At 35.1% G+C, this 17,113-nt stretch overlaps 1 protein-coding gene across 1 annotated transcript in view; it reads left to right on the forward strand.

Annotated features, from left to right (window-relative positions):
• CSMD1 (CUB and Sushi multiple domains 1) overlaps positions 1-17,113 on the forward strand; it is a 1,256,706-nt gene that overhangs the window by 254,650 nt on the left and 984,943 nt on the right. The gene's annotated exons all lie outside the window — the stretch shown is intronic.

The following is a 17,113-nucleotide window of genomic DNA, read 5'->3' on the forward strand; positions in this document are numbered from 1 at the left end:
TTCCATCTTCAGTAATATCAGTTTTCGTGTTTAGCATTCTCATAAATTCAGAGAAAGTGGCATGAGGATAAGAAATAGAAGTATGAGAAAGTATCTGACAAACAGATTCTCATTGGAAAATACTGAAAGATATAGTCTTTGGACTGTTAAATGAACTTTGGAGAAAAATAACACAAGTTTCCTACACGTTTACTATGGTTCCAAGACAACCTTTCAAGATTCTGTTTTAGGACAACTTTTACCCGATGAAATTAGTGAGTAAAGAAGTGAGCAAACTGGTATTGGAAATCTAATTCCACCAATAACCTCATTAAGGGTGTGAGAGGGGATTGTTACTTGTTTATTTTTTTTTCTTGTGAAATGGAGAGCTTTTAGAAAATAGGTAGAATTTCTGTTGTTTAGAAGATAATATAAACTTGTAAACAAGAGTACTGGTAAGAAGCAGTAGCCAGAAGCAAAAGGAACAAACTTTCATACCCAGGAAAACCCTTCCATACAAGCTTCCCTCCCTACATAATGTAATTGAGGGGGGGAAAAAATCAAGGAGAAGACTGAATTCTCTCCTTACCTGATAGGCTTCTTTGGTTTAGAAATAAACTTTTCATTTTCATGCAAAATAAAAATGAAAATTCTGTTGTGTTTTCATTTCTGCAGAAATTTTTAGCTAATTGAATAATTTAAATTTTAATACAGACCAGAAGTACATTTATGTCTTTTGCAGGTTTATTTCAGTTGGTCTTACACAAACAATTCCACTGGTCTTGCTTAAAAATATGTGATAATTGGTTTGCACTGATGAGAGAGGCACATCACATACTTAAAAAAAAAGTCTTAACTTGCCATTTTAATGATCTTTTCTTTTTATGTTTAATTTCTTTACTGTGAAAGTTTGTATCAACTCAATAAATTTCTGAAAAGTTAATGTTAATTGTAAACAGGAAGGTCAAATAAAATATGACAAATAGATTACCTCAAAATGGAAAGATCTCGCTATAGTGAGAGATGGGGAAACATTTAAGCTGTACCTGATAGTACATGATGTGAGGCTCTCTCCATTACCTTTAGGCCCTTGTTCCTAATAATTATTCCTTTTTGTCGAGGGACCTGTTTGAGTTCTCTCAGAAGTCCCAGATCCATCGCTGTGAAGTGCTTTGAACAAAAATGAATTGCTAACTATCTTTACATTCTCATTTTTGATATATGACATGGAAACTTTTGTTCTCCACTCTCTTCATGTGTGGAAAATGGAGTAAAAGAAGCATCATCTTCTTTCCTCAGCCTTTGGTTTTGCTTCAAATCTTTGAGATGTAAACAAAAGCTACTTTGAAGTAAATGCTAAAATCTACCTCTTTAAAACAGGTAGATCCCCTAAGCTTTGGTTTTCCTTATTAGCAATATAGAAGAGATTATCAGGACTCACTGACGTAAGGTTTGCAGTGTTTCACACACCTAATGCCCTTTTTTATTTCATCACCACTTTGAAGTTAAGCCAGACTGGTGTCTTTCATGTCTGATAGTAGTTTCTTTACCTGACAGATATAATTTTTTTACAAGTCCACTCTTTCATTTAGAACATCAGTCTTTCATGACACCATTAACTTCCATAAAACATCATCACAGAGAGGAAAAATATCTGAGAAGCATCTTCTGTATTGTATTTCAACTGAATTTATGTTGTGGGTTTTTTTCAGTCTGGTTTTCATTTACTTTTGTATTGAATATTTGCAACTATTCTTGGTTTAAAAATATTAAATACATTTGTTTTGGTCAGTCATAGTTAGCATTAGATTTATAAGACTGCCATCTGTCAGTCTTCTCTCCCACATCAGCTGTAGAGAACTAGAAGAAATATCATCAATGTAATAGTCTATTTGTGGCTCACTGGACTTTGGGAGACAAATTTGAAGAAAAATACTTGTAGCTGAATATCTTGTATCTTCAAAGATACCTGAAAGCTTACTGCTTTCATTAGCTGCCAAGAATGACTGAAAGGAGAGGAAAAAATGGAAGAAAGGAGAGGAACATGTAAAGACAGAAACTAGGAACCAGGAAATTTGAGTTTTATTTCTGACTCCTGCTCTAAAATCTTGTGTGTCTTGAAAGGTATCACAAAAGCTTTTTTTTTTCAATATGACAAAATACTTTCTCAAGATAGTTTTGCGATTTAAAACATCATTAATTAACTTTTTGTAAAATACCTTAGAGAATTGAAAGATACAGATACATAACACAGCTTTCATTTAGTCTTTTCAATATATCTATATAGTTTCAGTGCAGCACAGGTACATAAAGGCTCTACATAGGCAAGGATCACTTTGAAAAATCTGATGCATACTCACAGTTGAACCATATGTAGTCTCTATCTCAAGAAATTGAGACATGGTAAGTGACAGCAGCAAAAAAGCGACATCCAGAAAAGTGCTGAAATATCACCATTGTTACTCTGAATCAAAAATATTTTTTTTCCCTGCATTGATTGTTCCCCTGCAGTTCTCCCAAGGATATACTGAGAAGTCAATTACTTGTGGAAAGAGAGAGGAAGTCTATGGAACACAAAAAGGTCATTGCTTTTTAAAAACAAAAATATTTCTTAAAATATGGCCTTTCATTATTGTTACTTAATCTATATAAATCTGAAGAGTCAGCCTGGAAATCATCCAGGAGTATCTATCCTGGAGCATAATGTTCCCATGTTAGCGTAATGAAAAAGAAGCCTATTTAAAGATATCAGTGCCATAACCCATAAAATCATTGGTGAGATTTATAAGTAAAAAGTTTTGATTTAAAACATCTATATATCCTGTTTTATGAGGACATAGACTACATGTATTGAGAAGCGATTTTATGGAATATTTTAGACTTCTGATTTCTTGAGACATAATCCTGTTACCAGGTGTAGACTTTAGGTGCTTTTCAGTGGGTTCACGTACACCTTGAGATGAGTTGTAAATACTGTTGTAACTTCTGGAGATTATTTTGGATTCTGAAAGAGAACAAGAGACCAGGTTTCAATTCTGTGTTCTACTTTAAAGGTCTTTCATGTCTGTTGGAAACTTTTTAGGGATTATAGTATCATGTGTACTAAAATTATATGATTAAATACTAAGTATTTAGCTATCCTTAGTTTACTCTGCAACAGAGCAATATGAATTCATCTCACCTTAACTGCACACATTTCATATAGGAGAAACTGCTCTATGAAATTGCTTAACTCCACTGATTAAAGAGGAAACCTCAGTGGCAAGTTTTTATTATGTGTCAGATTCAAACAGCTAAAGTTAGGTAAGATGAATCTCACCGAAATGAACACTGAAGGAAAGTACAGTAGTATGAAACGTAAGTTTAATCTTCAAATCTACTGTTTGGAGCAGTGTCCCGAGACAGAGATTTCTTGTACTTTTAAAATTATTTATCAATTCTAAAACTGCAGAAAATATTTAAGTAGTACCATACCCAAGACACTTTAGACAGTATTTTAATTTTAAGTTCTCTACACTTAGGTTATCCACCTCTAAAGCTGGCAAAATGCTTTTTTCGTATCTTAATTTTTTCTGTAATGGAGGACACAGAGCAACGTCTGGGTGAAGAGCAACTCAGCCAAATTTCTTGAACCTGTTTGAAGAAGAAGCAATTTTCTTTCCTGTAAGTAGTAGTCATCCTTGCACTTGAGAGAGAGAGAAGTGCACAGGTGTTGCAATAAAGAAGCATGTTACAGCTTCCTTTCTTAAGATTTCTGAAGTACGAGCCAGCATTACTGATTATCAAGGGTTCCACGTAGTGTATCATCCATCACTTCTTCTGCGTTCTCCTGCAGAAGCCAAGATAGGTTCTGGCTTGAACTGAATTTTCTATTCTTAGATAAAAATAAAACTATTTGGAAAATTTGATTTGATTGCTTATTACCAGGATGAAAGAAGAAAAGGAAGAACATCTTTTTCTGATACTTCAGTAGGTATATATTTATTGGATCAAAAGGTGATCTAAGAGGACAATAATGAGTTTCTATATTTTCTAGTTCCAATAGGAGTTTAAGTTTTGTGGCTTTTGTCACAGTTTTAGTTCTTTTACAGCTAAAATAAAAAAAGTCTACATAAACCCATCTTTTTACAAGTGTCTTTTTCTACAAAGAAAAAAAAAGATACAGATCTCTAAAGAATTTATGACACTAAAAATAGCTCTCAGCTTGTGAGTTTAGGTTTCCAGTGTGGGAAGCAATGTTAGATCACTGCCTATTTGTAATCTTGCTCTTTCCCAAAATAAAACCAATGCGATTTATACATTTAAATTGAGGTTTAGTAGGAGCCAGGAGAGCTGGATGGAGCCATGTGAGCCAGAGAAGATGCTTCATCCATGTGTGCTGGAATGTAGCCAAAGCCTTGCATCCCCCGGTAAACCTAGCAAGAAAGTCTGATATTCCTTTACTTTCCACAAACTACCTCCATTTTGTCTAGTGCACTGGGAGGCACTGACTGCGTGTGGATGAAGGTTTCTGACAAAGATGACGTCAGGACTGGAAGTGGTTTTCCGTTTTGTCATACCCAGTAGTGACAATGAGCTTCTGGGTGATAGCAGTAAAGGAACCATTTTGCCATGTACGAACCTGTTAGCAGAGGCATTGTCTGTGCCTAAAGCCAGACCTGAAAAAGAGATGATTATGTCCAGCTGGAGGGTTTTGTGGCTTGGCTTTCTTTTTGTTTGCCCTTCATGCTGCCAATTTGCACTCAAGTGCAAGACTGTTTTAGAAGGTCATGGGAAAATTTTTTCTTTCAAACCCCTTTCGAGCTGAAGCAAAATACTCCTCCACTATAAAATGTCTTCCTACTTCAACTGTAGAACTTTAGCAAATTGGTAATTTTCTCAATAAATACTCAGTCATACTGTTCATTTTATTCTTTATGGAAATTGTATTCTTCATTAATCACCGTCCAGAATTCCCAGTGATGATAATGGGGCTGCCCAATTTTTAAGAAGCCCATGTCGTGCTGCCTCCACCAAGATTTACTAATAGCAAGCTGCGTTAAGGAGGATGTTATTCCTCCTGCTGCCTGTGTCTGTGAACTGACTGCTTTGCAAATTGTTACAGTCTGCAGTGCTGATCTAGAATCAATGAATAGAGATGGAGAAGTGTTTTTGTTTTGATGATGAGTGCAAAGAAGAGAGGAAATCCAGCATAGACAATACAGCATTGATTCAGAGATAGCGTTCATTGCATTGCAGTTAATTTCTAATTGTTATGACTCATTTTGTATATTAGACTGAGTTGATGAATGCGCTTTAGACTGAGTTAATGAGTAATGAATATAGTATTTAGTAACACTGTTCACTATATAGCTGGCAGAAATGTCACAGTTCTGTTACAGTAATCAGAATTCATTCGTGACCTGGGTAATCTCATCCAGTGTCAAAATTCTTTGGGACAAACACTTTGTACACAGAGCTAAAGTATCTGGCTTTCTCTTATAACTCCACAGGATCAATTTTTGAGAGAAGCAAAGTTGCTAGCTGCCTAGGATGGCAGGTCTCCCAGGCACTACTGTTCGTGCTTAGCTTAAGCCTCCAAGATTAAGTGAGCTTTCCGGTTGCAGAATTCCAGTTTTGAGTTACTGCATGTTGAATCAAGAGTTTGTCAGACAAAATGTAGATTTTCAACCAAATATTTTTCATTTTGGTCTGTGGCAATGAATGCTGCTTGTTTCTAACAGTTGGCCAGCCTAGTTTAATTTGTGACTGTTTGTTTTTGAATTGTGTCAATAGAGAATTTTATTTAGGAACATCAAATTGCTGTAATTTTGACAAGAGATTTTCTTGCTCCCATTGCTCAGTTCTAGCTAGATCAGAACACTTACATTTCTTTGAACGTGAATTTACTTCTCTGATAATGACAGCTGTCTACAGTGGTAGAAGTACAAAGATTCACGGAGGTCTTTGCTTCCTTTAGGGATAGGTTAGCATACTTTGTTGGACATAATAACTTTAAAGTAATAATCTTCATTAACAAAAAAAAGATTTACTTAAAGGCAGTGTGCAGTTGAGCAGCTGTCCATGGAAATTCTTTTACTTTCTAAAGAAGGCTATCCTATGTACAAGTGATTGGAAGAACAGTGATTTTATACATAATATTTTAATAAAGAATATACTGCAGGCATAGCTGTTCTGTTACAGTTTAAACTAATAAAAGATCTACAGTTCAGGTTCTCATTATTTTTTCCTCTTTCTCTTGGTAATTTAACAGTTCTTAAATGTGAGTGCAAAGGTGCTTTAATCCAAATGTAACGTTACATTACATCTTTAAGGCGAGCAGGTAACAGTGACAATCTGATCGTACGTGTTCTAAACAAGTATAGCTGTATAGGTAAGGAACTGTAATAATTATAAAGAGCCTACAACAAAAGTCATTATGCTGTCTTTTATCACAGTAACAAGAACAGAAACTCAGTAGTGCACAGTGTTTAATTAATTTGTTATGTACAAGTTAAAAATAAGGATATTAATACAATGATGATCATAAAAATCGTATTAACAGCCAGGCTCCTGCAGAGACTCCATTAACCTTGCCTCAGAGCTGTAAAAGCATATGTCAGGTTCTCACCCCTCCTAGACAAGGGAACAGATTAGTTTTACTCTTGAACTACCCACACCACTGCTTATGTGAAAAAACCCAAACCACAGCTACAGAGTTTCATTTGGTGGTACAGATTAGGTACACTGTAGTAGATGGACATCTAGAATACCATGGATAGTGTAAGCAACAATTTCAGTAAGTGAATCTTAACTGCATGTTGCAATGGTTTTGAAGATGCTCTCAGGGAACAGATGGAAAAAGCCACAGCATTGTGAAAGGCTTTGAGTTACGTGTGGAAACAGAAAACTTCAACTTAAGAGCTTGTTCTCTAATACAGGGTAAGAGTGAAGTTGGGTAAATAAATACTAATATGCCCAGTCTTAACTAAGGACCCCAGCTATCATGAAAAGAAATATTTCTTTTCTTTAGCCTGCAGAATAACAACTGGGATGAACTATAGCTGCCTTGGCAACCATACCTAACGTATGTCTTGGAATTAAAGATAAATGTGTGCTAGATTTTGGGTATTACCTGATGTTCTCTTTTTAATGTTTTTTTACCTTATAAGCTTTGTAACATAATTTTTCAGAAAATGCTGTCCCATCAAATAGTTGAATTATCTATTGTCTTTAAAGACAATGTAGCCATATGTGCTTCAGGGAACTTCAAACAATCTACCATTTTCAGAACTGATTTAATAATTTAAAATGGTGAAACCTATGAAAGCCTTTTACTTATTTTTTCATAAAATAACCTTCTAAACAAAACTAAAAACATTCCTTTTGCTATTTCTAGTGTAAACCAAATAAAATATTACTACATTTTACCAACTTTTTTCTCAGTAGCCATGACCTTTTCTCTTATATTGCTTGTAAGTTCAAGCTATTATTAGTTTAATCAAGAGATGGATGGCAAGTGTGAGTTTATCTTATGCAAGATGGTTTTATAACAGGAATCTAGAAAGTAGCATTTTTTTCTGAACATTTTTTATAAAATGCTTAGTTTTGTGTGATTATAGATCTTCATACATTGAATAGCTTCTTAATTTCTGAAAAAAACAAGCACATTTTATATGTGCATATTTTTTCCTGAAATATTTTCAAAAAGGCATAGTTTGATAAAAGGTACATTTAAAAATAACTTTTAAATATATTAACTTAGGAGGGAGAAGAAACACTGGTGTGCTGTGGTTGTTTGAAAGAAGGTCCCTACAGTAGGTTCTTCTTCGTTCAAAAAAATTTTCAAGAGAAGACTAAACACTGCGCTGCTCACCCTACCATCATGTCTCTCTCATTTCAGCTGCTAAAACATCTTTCCACAAAAGCTAGAAATGCAAAAATCATTCTATAACACATAGCACACTCACTGAAACATGAGCCACACAACATGACTGTTCTAGTCTACTGAATAGTTTTTGTCACCCATCCTCAGTGAGACTTCTGCTTTTCAGAATAAGCTTTAAATATTACAACTTGTCATGACAAATGACAAATAATTTGCCTTCATACTGACAGTTATAGGAAGCATGAGATTCTAGATGGCTGGATGATGGGGTGAGAGCAAAGGATTAAATAATTTTCCATCTCCTTCTGGCAACCAGTTGCCTCTAGTGAAAGGGCACAAGTTCTTTACTCTAAGGCACATGTTCCCCACTTTATTTGAGGTTCTCAATGCTTACCCATCTTTCTAACCTCATGTTTGAGTGATGTTGATTAGGACATGTATCTCAATAAAAGCAGAAACAGTGATGGGCATGAAAACCGAACTAAAAAGCTTACACTGCTTGCAAGTTTTTCCAACTCTCACCTTTCACATACTGGGTACTTAAATGTGTCCAGAGCTGGAAATAATTAGCTTCTCAGGTTACACTGTATATTCCTATGTCTATGTTTTTTGTTCAGAAAGTTTTTTCACTTCATCTGTCAACACTCAACAACAAGCAGATAGAGCCAAACAGATGTTCTGGTTTGTATTGGTTTCTCAGGGTCATCCAGTAATCTCACAGCTATTTTCTGCATGCAGGTGCTGGCCCTTTTTATCTTCCTCTACGTCATATTCCAGCCCTCATACAGCTCTGCCTGATCTGAGTGCTGACTCTGAAACTGCAAGATTTGCACACAAGACATGTTTTCGCCATTTCTGAACTGGATGATATTACTTATGTCTCACTGTCCCTACATATGATCATGGCATCCAAAACAAGTTGTACTATTAAAAATCAATTTTCTTCCTTTCTCTCCATATTGGCTGGATTAATCATGCTCCTATTTGAGATGCATAAGCATTTCTGTTCAGGCCAACCTTGTGTTTGACTGAAACTATGTAAACAATCACGTATTACTCTGCTTCCTCCCTCTCAATTTTAGTTTAGATCATTTCATGGAGCTGAATATACTGGACATTACAAAGTCATAGTTTATTTATCAGCAGTACTGAAATAAATCTGGCTGCTAGAACATGTTAGCAGCTGCAGTCCAGCTTGTCACCCTGGTTGTGAGTGTGGGCAAATACTACCAAAAAATCCTGCTAGTGGCTTTGTTTATATTGTCATTTGTAATCATAGATGGACTTACCTTCTTGCTTTTTTGAGCAAGCCAATGTATTTTTAATTCAGTTTTTTGCCCAGTTCCCTCTTCCACACAATTCTTGGTGGTGAAAGCTCCAGATACAGTTACGGTTCTTCAGGAATGCTTGCTGTGGGTCATTTCTTTTTCAGAGGATCCTTCTTCTGCAGATTGATGAAAATCATTATGTGAATAGAGAGAAATTTAGAAACTATTAGCTTGCTTTTGCCAACCAGCCTGTGGTTCACATTGTAAACTGAGAGTCTGCTAAGTCTGCTCAGGTAATGAGGCTGATCAGAGCATTTTACTGTCTTCTGTTTAATGTCCTTTCCCATGAAGTTCATGCTTCTGGCTTGTCTCATTTTCAATACACAAGTTTAGGGAGTGTGAACATTTGCTGGAAGAGATACCATCAGATTACGATTACTTGACCATAATTTGCTCCAAGAACATTCAGATTGAGAATGCTTAATTTACTGAGTCAAAGAAATATGCAGTCAGGGAAGAACTTCAGGTTTTTTTTATTTCTCTACATGAATAAAGTGATGATATACATGTCAGATTTCCGCAGAAGTAGTTTAAATTCATCTATTATTATATTATTTTACCTAAATAGTCTTTCCTTTTGACTTGACAGGATTCATGATTTTATTGCAAAGATTGTGAATAATCAGGCACTGGGAAGTCTAGAAACGGAGAAAACAAGAGAGCCCAGGTGGGAGCTGATGGAGGTGACTGTTTGGAAAGGTCTGGCTTGGTGGTGGGTGCTGTGAAAGCCCTGTACAAGGTCCACTAAGGCACCTGAGTTGTGGAGTCTCCAACCTTAGTTGCAGATAAGGCCCCTGTAGCATTTCACAGAGTCCCATCCTGGACGTCAGCCTAATGAAATTGCAGGTGGTGCTTAAATCCCTGTCTTCACCAGCACATCCTAATCAATAGCCATTGCCATCCACTGAGTGGGAGAGAGCATTTTCAGATTATGCTTTATTGATAATAATAATAAAATGATGCATTTTAATGTTGAAAGTTGTCATTTATGACAATTATTCTTTTCTGTGCTTTGCTTAGGTGACTGATTTACATCATCAGGCTGATAATTGTCAAAATTTACAAACTGATTGTGGTACTTCATTATCCAATATTTTATGGAATATAAAAAGTCTCTAAACATTATGTACATGCAGGAGGTTCTTGGTGAAGAAACAAATTTGCACTTATGAGTGTTAAAACTTAGCAATGTTAAAACTTAGCAGTGTTTCGTGTTCCTAAAAATAAGAGTGTGTGAACTAACTGCAGTCTTTTGAGTGCTGTAATTGCACATTTTTTTCTATTTATATATAAAAAAAAGACCAAGAAGTTTTTGTCCATAGTACTAGTTTTAAAAATACGTCTGGCTTTCTTAAGTTTATTTATTATTTTTGTGATTGCTTATATTTAACAGGATTTGGAAATTGAAAACAATATTTCTTTTTCCACTACTGAATTTTTTAATAGACATTAAAATTAGCTCTTTTCTGTTTCTTTCCTTGTTTATGCATCACTGTATTTGATGACAGCAAAGCAGTGGGAATGGTCTTGTTAGTTTATTCCCGTAGCAGAGCTGGCTGGCTAAAAACAAAACAGGGAGCCATATATCACTTCTACTGAAGTTGTGGGAGGTTCTTCATTAATTTCTGAGGAAACAAAATAGATATACTCTAATTGTTCTTAAGCATTATATACTTTTCTGTATTTTTTTCAGTATGCATTACATTTATTTTGGAGAAAAGGAACAGAGGTAATCCTTGGTATTGAAGATGAGTAACTTGTAGGGGGACCCTGAGAAATTATTTTTATAAATGCCTTTAAAAAGCATTTAAAGTATGTGAACTGTTCCTTAAAAGTATCTTTGTGAAAAGAGAAAAACAATTCTGAGAAATGGTTTAATAGCTTTTAGAGAAAGGAATGAAAATTAAAGGCAAGGCAATACAAAATAATAGAAAGATAGAAATTTTCACTCAATATGTCTCTCCCAACTGAAATAATTTCTTTTCTTTGAAATACCCTATTAAACAATTCTAGTCAGTGATGATGCCTCTTGATCACAGCTTAAACAACTAAATCAGCTGTCAAATGTGAAATGTGGCTCTGAAGTGGCATCTTTTAACAGTTTTTTTCAGCACTTTGTCATGGATAGGATATCTACTTACTTTTAGGAAGGAGACCCTTTTTTTCACATTGTTCTTAGCCATGAAAGGAGCTGGATTTTACTATTATTGTGCATTATTAACGGCATCATTTGCTAAATTATGTGGAAAAGAACTGAACTTGCAGAGATGATTATATCACTAGTAGTGATACTGGGCAAATAATAAAAAAACCCAGTTAGTCCTGCATGCATTGAAATTTCAGATGTATATTTCTTCATTGTGTGACTTAAGAAAAGAATTCTGAAAATATTTCCTGCCTCTTTCAGTTTGCAGACATCATATCACATGCTATCAAAAATTACTGGGGAAATCTGAATGTTTGAATATTATCTCTCAATGTTTTAGGAAACTTAGGAAGCTTAGGAAACTCCTCTCCATCATTTATCAACAGTCCTGGTTAACAGGGGAGGTCTCGGATGACTGGAGGCTTGCCAACATGACGCCCATCTACAAAAGGGCTGGAAGGAGGATATGGGGAACTACAGGTCTGTCAGCCTGACCTCGATGACAGGGAAGATTATGGAGAGGTTCATCTTGAGGGCACTCACAGGGCACGTACAGGATAACCAAGGGATCAGGCCCAGCCAGCACAGGTTCACGAAAGGCAGGTCCTGCTTGACCAACCTGATCTCCTTCTATGACCAGGTGACCCGCCTAGTGGATGGGGGGAAGGCTGTCGATGTTGTCTACCTGGACTTTAGTAAAGCCTTCGACACTGTCTCCCACAGCATTCTCCTGGAGAAGCTGGCAGCTTATGGCTTAGACAGGTGTACTCTTCGCAGGGTAAAAAACTGGCTGGATGGCCGAGCCCAGAGAGTTGTGGTGAATGGAATCAAATCCATTTGGTGGCCGGTCACAAGTGGAGTCCCCCAGGGCTCAGTTTTGGGGCCGGTCTTGTTTAATATATTTATCAATGATCTGGATGAGGGGATTGAGTGCACCCTCAGCAAGTTTGCAGATGACACCAGGTTGGGTGGGAGTGTTGATCTGCTTGAGGTTAGGAAGGCTCTGCAGAGGGATCTGGGCAGGCTGGATCGATGGGCCGAGGCCAATTGTATGAGGTTCAACAAGGCCAAGTGCCGGGTCCTGCACTTTGGCCACAACAACCCCATGCAACGCTACAGGCTTGGGGAAGAGTGGATGGAAAGCTGTCCAGCGGAAAAGGACCTGGGGGTGTTGATTTACAGCTGGCTGAATATGAGCCAGCAGTGTGCCCAGGTGGCCAAGAAGGCCAATGACATCCTGGCCTGTATCAGAAATAGTGTGGCCAGCAGGAGTAGGGAGGTGATCGTGCCCCTATACTTGGCGCTGGTGAGGCTGCACCTCGAATCGAAGTGTTCCATTCACTTTGCTCTGATATTTCTTCAGATAGCTGAAGGTCTGCTTAAATATGTTCTTGAATTCTGTCTTTAGAAAATACATTATTTGGTTTATCAATTTTACTTCTATAATTACTTAAAAAGGGCCAACATTTCAAATGTGTAATCTTACTTCATATACAGTGCAAATTGCAATTATACCCATAAGATACCATTGAGGTACAAATTTGGGGAGGTATCTTTGTTTATTTTTGCCACATCAGACTGCTTCTCAACCACTGCACTGTGATCCCTATGGACCTCAGAACTCACTTATGGTTGGGCATAAGACATTAGGAAGTGTGGTGTGCTCTGAAAAACGTAAAATCTCTCCCTCACTTGCCATAGTTTTCAAATGCATCTTCTTCTAAAACTACTCAAAAAAAAAAAAAAAAGGGAAAAAAAAAAGAAATTAGATAGGTTTGTCACTGTCATAAATGATAGTTCTTTTATTACAAGTACCAGAGGGGCTGAGGTAAAGAATCCACTCTCAGTTACTATACAGGGAAAATTTATCAGCCTTACATGAGTAAAGGCACACAGACTGAACAAAAAATTAAAGCCCTTACCCTGAAATGAAAATTATTTTCAGTATTAAGAAATAGTTTAAAAACTGAGAAGAATTAAATACATGGGTGTTTCATTCTTTTAATACCTCCCTGGGTACATATTAGTCATGTATTATTTGAATGTCATGTTACGTTGAGAAATTGCAAAGAAGTAATTAATATCTCTATTAAAGACATTAATAACTGTTGCATGAGAATTCTCCTGAAGCAGTCCCTAATTTTACCTGGGTGTTTCAACTGGGGCATGAAGACACTGCTATTTATAACTGTATCTCCTAAACTGTTTCTTAAGGCAGTCCAAACTTGGTTCTAACTTAGTCATAAAATCACCTCTCAATTGGAAATATGTAAGAATAAAATATATAGACTTTATGGATCAGATTATTTTCTAACATGATTTCAGCCCTTCAGGCCTGATTCTGAGGTCAAGGAGAATTATTTTGGTTGAAATGACAGATTCAGTATGCATATTTTTGGGTTGTCCCATGCTGGTTAATTCAATAGCTAAGCTGTTAATGAAGAACAGCTTTGAATAGAAATAAAGTAATAGGAGATTAAATTATGTAGAACTCTTGCATTTTTCCTGGTCCAATTTAGAAGCAAGAATTAAATTCAGGCTCTATTAAAGAATCAAGTCAGCTTCAAAAGCAAAGAGTTATTGTGGATTTAGCTATACAAATCTAATAAGCACCACTTCAACCTATTCATTTAAGAGAAAACTCCTTTTTTTGTTTGTCATTGTTGTTACTGTTGGGTTTGATTTTTGAAAATACAGGGAGAGAGAGAAAGAGAAATAGTCAAATGTACTATTAAACTTATCTCACCTCCAAGGTTATTGCATTGTATACTTTTAAAACTGTGCGAGCCTTACATATAAGATTTTTTAATACATACATGTCAATATCCTTAACAAAGCTTGTTAGACATTACTACCTCCATTCTACAGATGAAGAATATTATTGTAAACTGTTATCAGAATCACATATACAATCAAAGATTTCAGTTTACTGGTTTTATCTCCTGCTCTCTAAATTGAGTATCGTTTGTGTTGTACAATGTATAATGTTGTATACCTAGCAGTACAGCTTTAAACTGCTGTGTTTTGATGTTTTGTTTATGCTCTCGCTTAATTACATACAATGAAATATCACTTTATAGATAAACAGTAGCACATAACAGAGAGTAAATTATGGACTACTAAATGTGGCTTGCTGTTGATTGATACAATTAGACAGAATTGCTATATATATACATATCAAAGGAAAATAAGGCTTTAAAAATGAATATTTTTGACTAAGTATTGAAAAATTCTTTTAACAATACATGGTTAGTGATTTCATGCAGAGGAATTTAGTCTACAACAATATGCAATTCAAAAATAAGGAACCAGATTTTGGATTGTTTTGGAGCCCTGTCTGCTATTTCTTTTTTTCTAGAAACTGAAGACTTCTGCTTTTTGGATATAAAATGAACAGTTATTTGTTGAAATATGTATTTCAAAACAGCTGTGTTCTTTACCTGAGTTGTTAAAATAACCTGTCTGTCTAAAAAAGGCTGACTGTCCTTTGAAACAACATATTTCTTGCAAAGAGTAAGATTGGAAAGGTGGATGTAAAAGAAAAGCAGTAGTGTAATGTCTAAACTTTCCCAAGATTGTTGCAGTTTCAGAAATCTAATCAACTAAATGAAAATAGCACAAATAGGAAAAGTAACCCACAAATCTTATATGTTTGGATAATGCTTATCCTAAATATTTCTTGTGCATATAAAATTGGATATCAGGGTTATTGTTGTCAACTTCTTTTCTTGCAATTTCAAGGACTGGTGAACGCATGATAAGTACAAAATGATGTAGCTAATTAATTTTAACCACTAAATTATGTTCCTCTCATTTCCTGTCTTAGAACGCATGAATCACTCAATCAACTGTTATTGTACTTATGCTGATTTTTTCTTTACAATTTATTTTAGAAATGTAAGAACAACCTGACCTGCATATTCCCATTTCTCATTTTACAGAACATTTGTATTTTTGTGTCTATTTCCAACATTTTTTCTAATACAGCTACACTTGTAATGAACAGGAAATTTCAGTATGAACTGAAAAAAGTGGCCTGTATTCTATTTACTAAAGTATTATAAAAGGTGGGATTCATCCAAGTTCAGAGTTCACAGTCATTCTTCTGTACAGTCATTCTTGGCAAAAATGCATAAGACCACTTAAAATTGAAAAAAATGTGCATCTAATCAAAACAGGTTTCCATAGGAGACTATAAAAAATACCATTGTATTCAAATGATGTTTTCTGTTTCATATCAAGTACAGTATATATTGTGGACTCAGATGAACACATAACCGAATATGACATTGATATTTTTACTCCTAAAAGAGTGATTATTGGCGTAACATAATTATCTCTTTGTTCATCACTTCTATAATTGCTGTCTCAATCCTTAAGATTTGCCACGCATTTTAGGTTAATCTCAGAAGCTTAGAAAATAAAATGAATGCATGGAAATGGATGTTTTGTGAGAGGAGTTTAGCATATTATAAATATTTAGGCTATGACAATGTACTAGAATGTGATCGTGGTGTAAGAACAAAGTCTCTTTAATCAGTTACTTATAGTTCAGAAACACGTTTGGCTTCTTGAGCCAAATCCTGACCTTAAGAATTTTGCAAGCAATATAATTGACTTGTTCAATTAGAATAAATTTTTTCCATGCCCTCAGCAAAGAATGAACCAGAAAAGAGATTACAGGTACTGCAAATGAGATATTTTAACAGTGATAGCAACAGATTTGATTCCCTGGATTAGAATAAGCACTGTTAAATAGGTTCTCTAGATATCTGGTTGATGGGTAGATCATGGAACAATTTATTGTAAGAAAGAGACAACTGTGGGAAAATCCTAAAATAAATTCTTAATGTGCAATTTAATTTTAAAAATAAGAATATAAATTAAATATCCAGCTATCAACAGAATGTAATTTTAAAAATTAGCTTAAAAGTTGCCTGAAAGATTAAGACTGCTGGTCCACTCTTCGTATTTAAATATTTCCCATATTTGTCAGAGGAGTATTCTGTAAGAGGCATTATCATATGGAATGAATTGCATATCATGTAATCTGTTATCTTTTCTGAATACTTATAGCATTGAATATGACACTTTCTATTTAGTAACACAGGAGAAGAGTCAACACAGAAGAAAAGTTCATCTAATCAGCTTGCTCTTTAAAAATCTCTATGAGAAAGAGTAAACATTGAAAAATGGTCCTCGAAATTAAATCACTTAAGAATGCAAATTTAAGTTGTGATTTTCAAGTGAAATGATTAATTCTCAAAACCTGAAATACAGCTTCAATTATTTTTGCATGAAAACTTAAGAATTTAAAATTTAATCTTCAAATAAAAAAATTATGAACACGCTTTTCAGGTATTTAAAATAGTTAATGAAAGTAAAAAACTGTTTTGTCAGTTTGTCCACAAAACTAAAAAATCAATTATTGAGTCACCTCTTCCAAAAATACATAATACTAAACATTAGAATAATGGGTATATTCCTCAGTGCTGACATAAGACATCATGTCATTTTATCAGGGGACAAGAAAGAAACAAAAATCTGTAAAATTTAAATATAAGAAAACTATAATCAGACAGATATAAATAGTGAAATCGAATAGACTTAAAAGTCTTGCATTCTCAGAGGCAATGTCTGGTAATGCGAGTTAGAAAACTGCCAATTAATCATCATCAGTACAGACACTAGTGTTGATCCTTAGAATTTCACAACAGTATATCCTACTGCCATATTAGGAAAACAATTAAGAGTTTAATTTATAGGTATCATCTAAAGGCAATTATCTTTCTG

This window comes from Gavia stellata, chromosome 2, assembly GCF_030936135.1.
Source record: "Gavia stellata isolate bGavSte3 chromosome 2, bGavSte3.hap2, whole genome shotgun sequence".
NCBI classification, from domain to species: domain Eukaryota; kingdom Metazoa; phylum Chordata; class Aves; order Gaviiformes; family Gaviidae; genus Gavia; species Gavia stellata.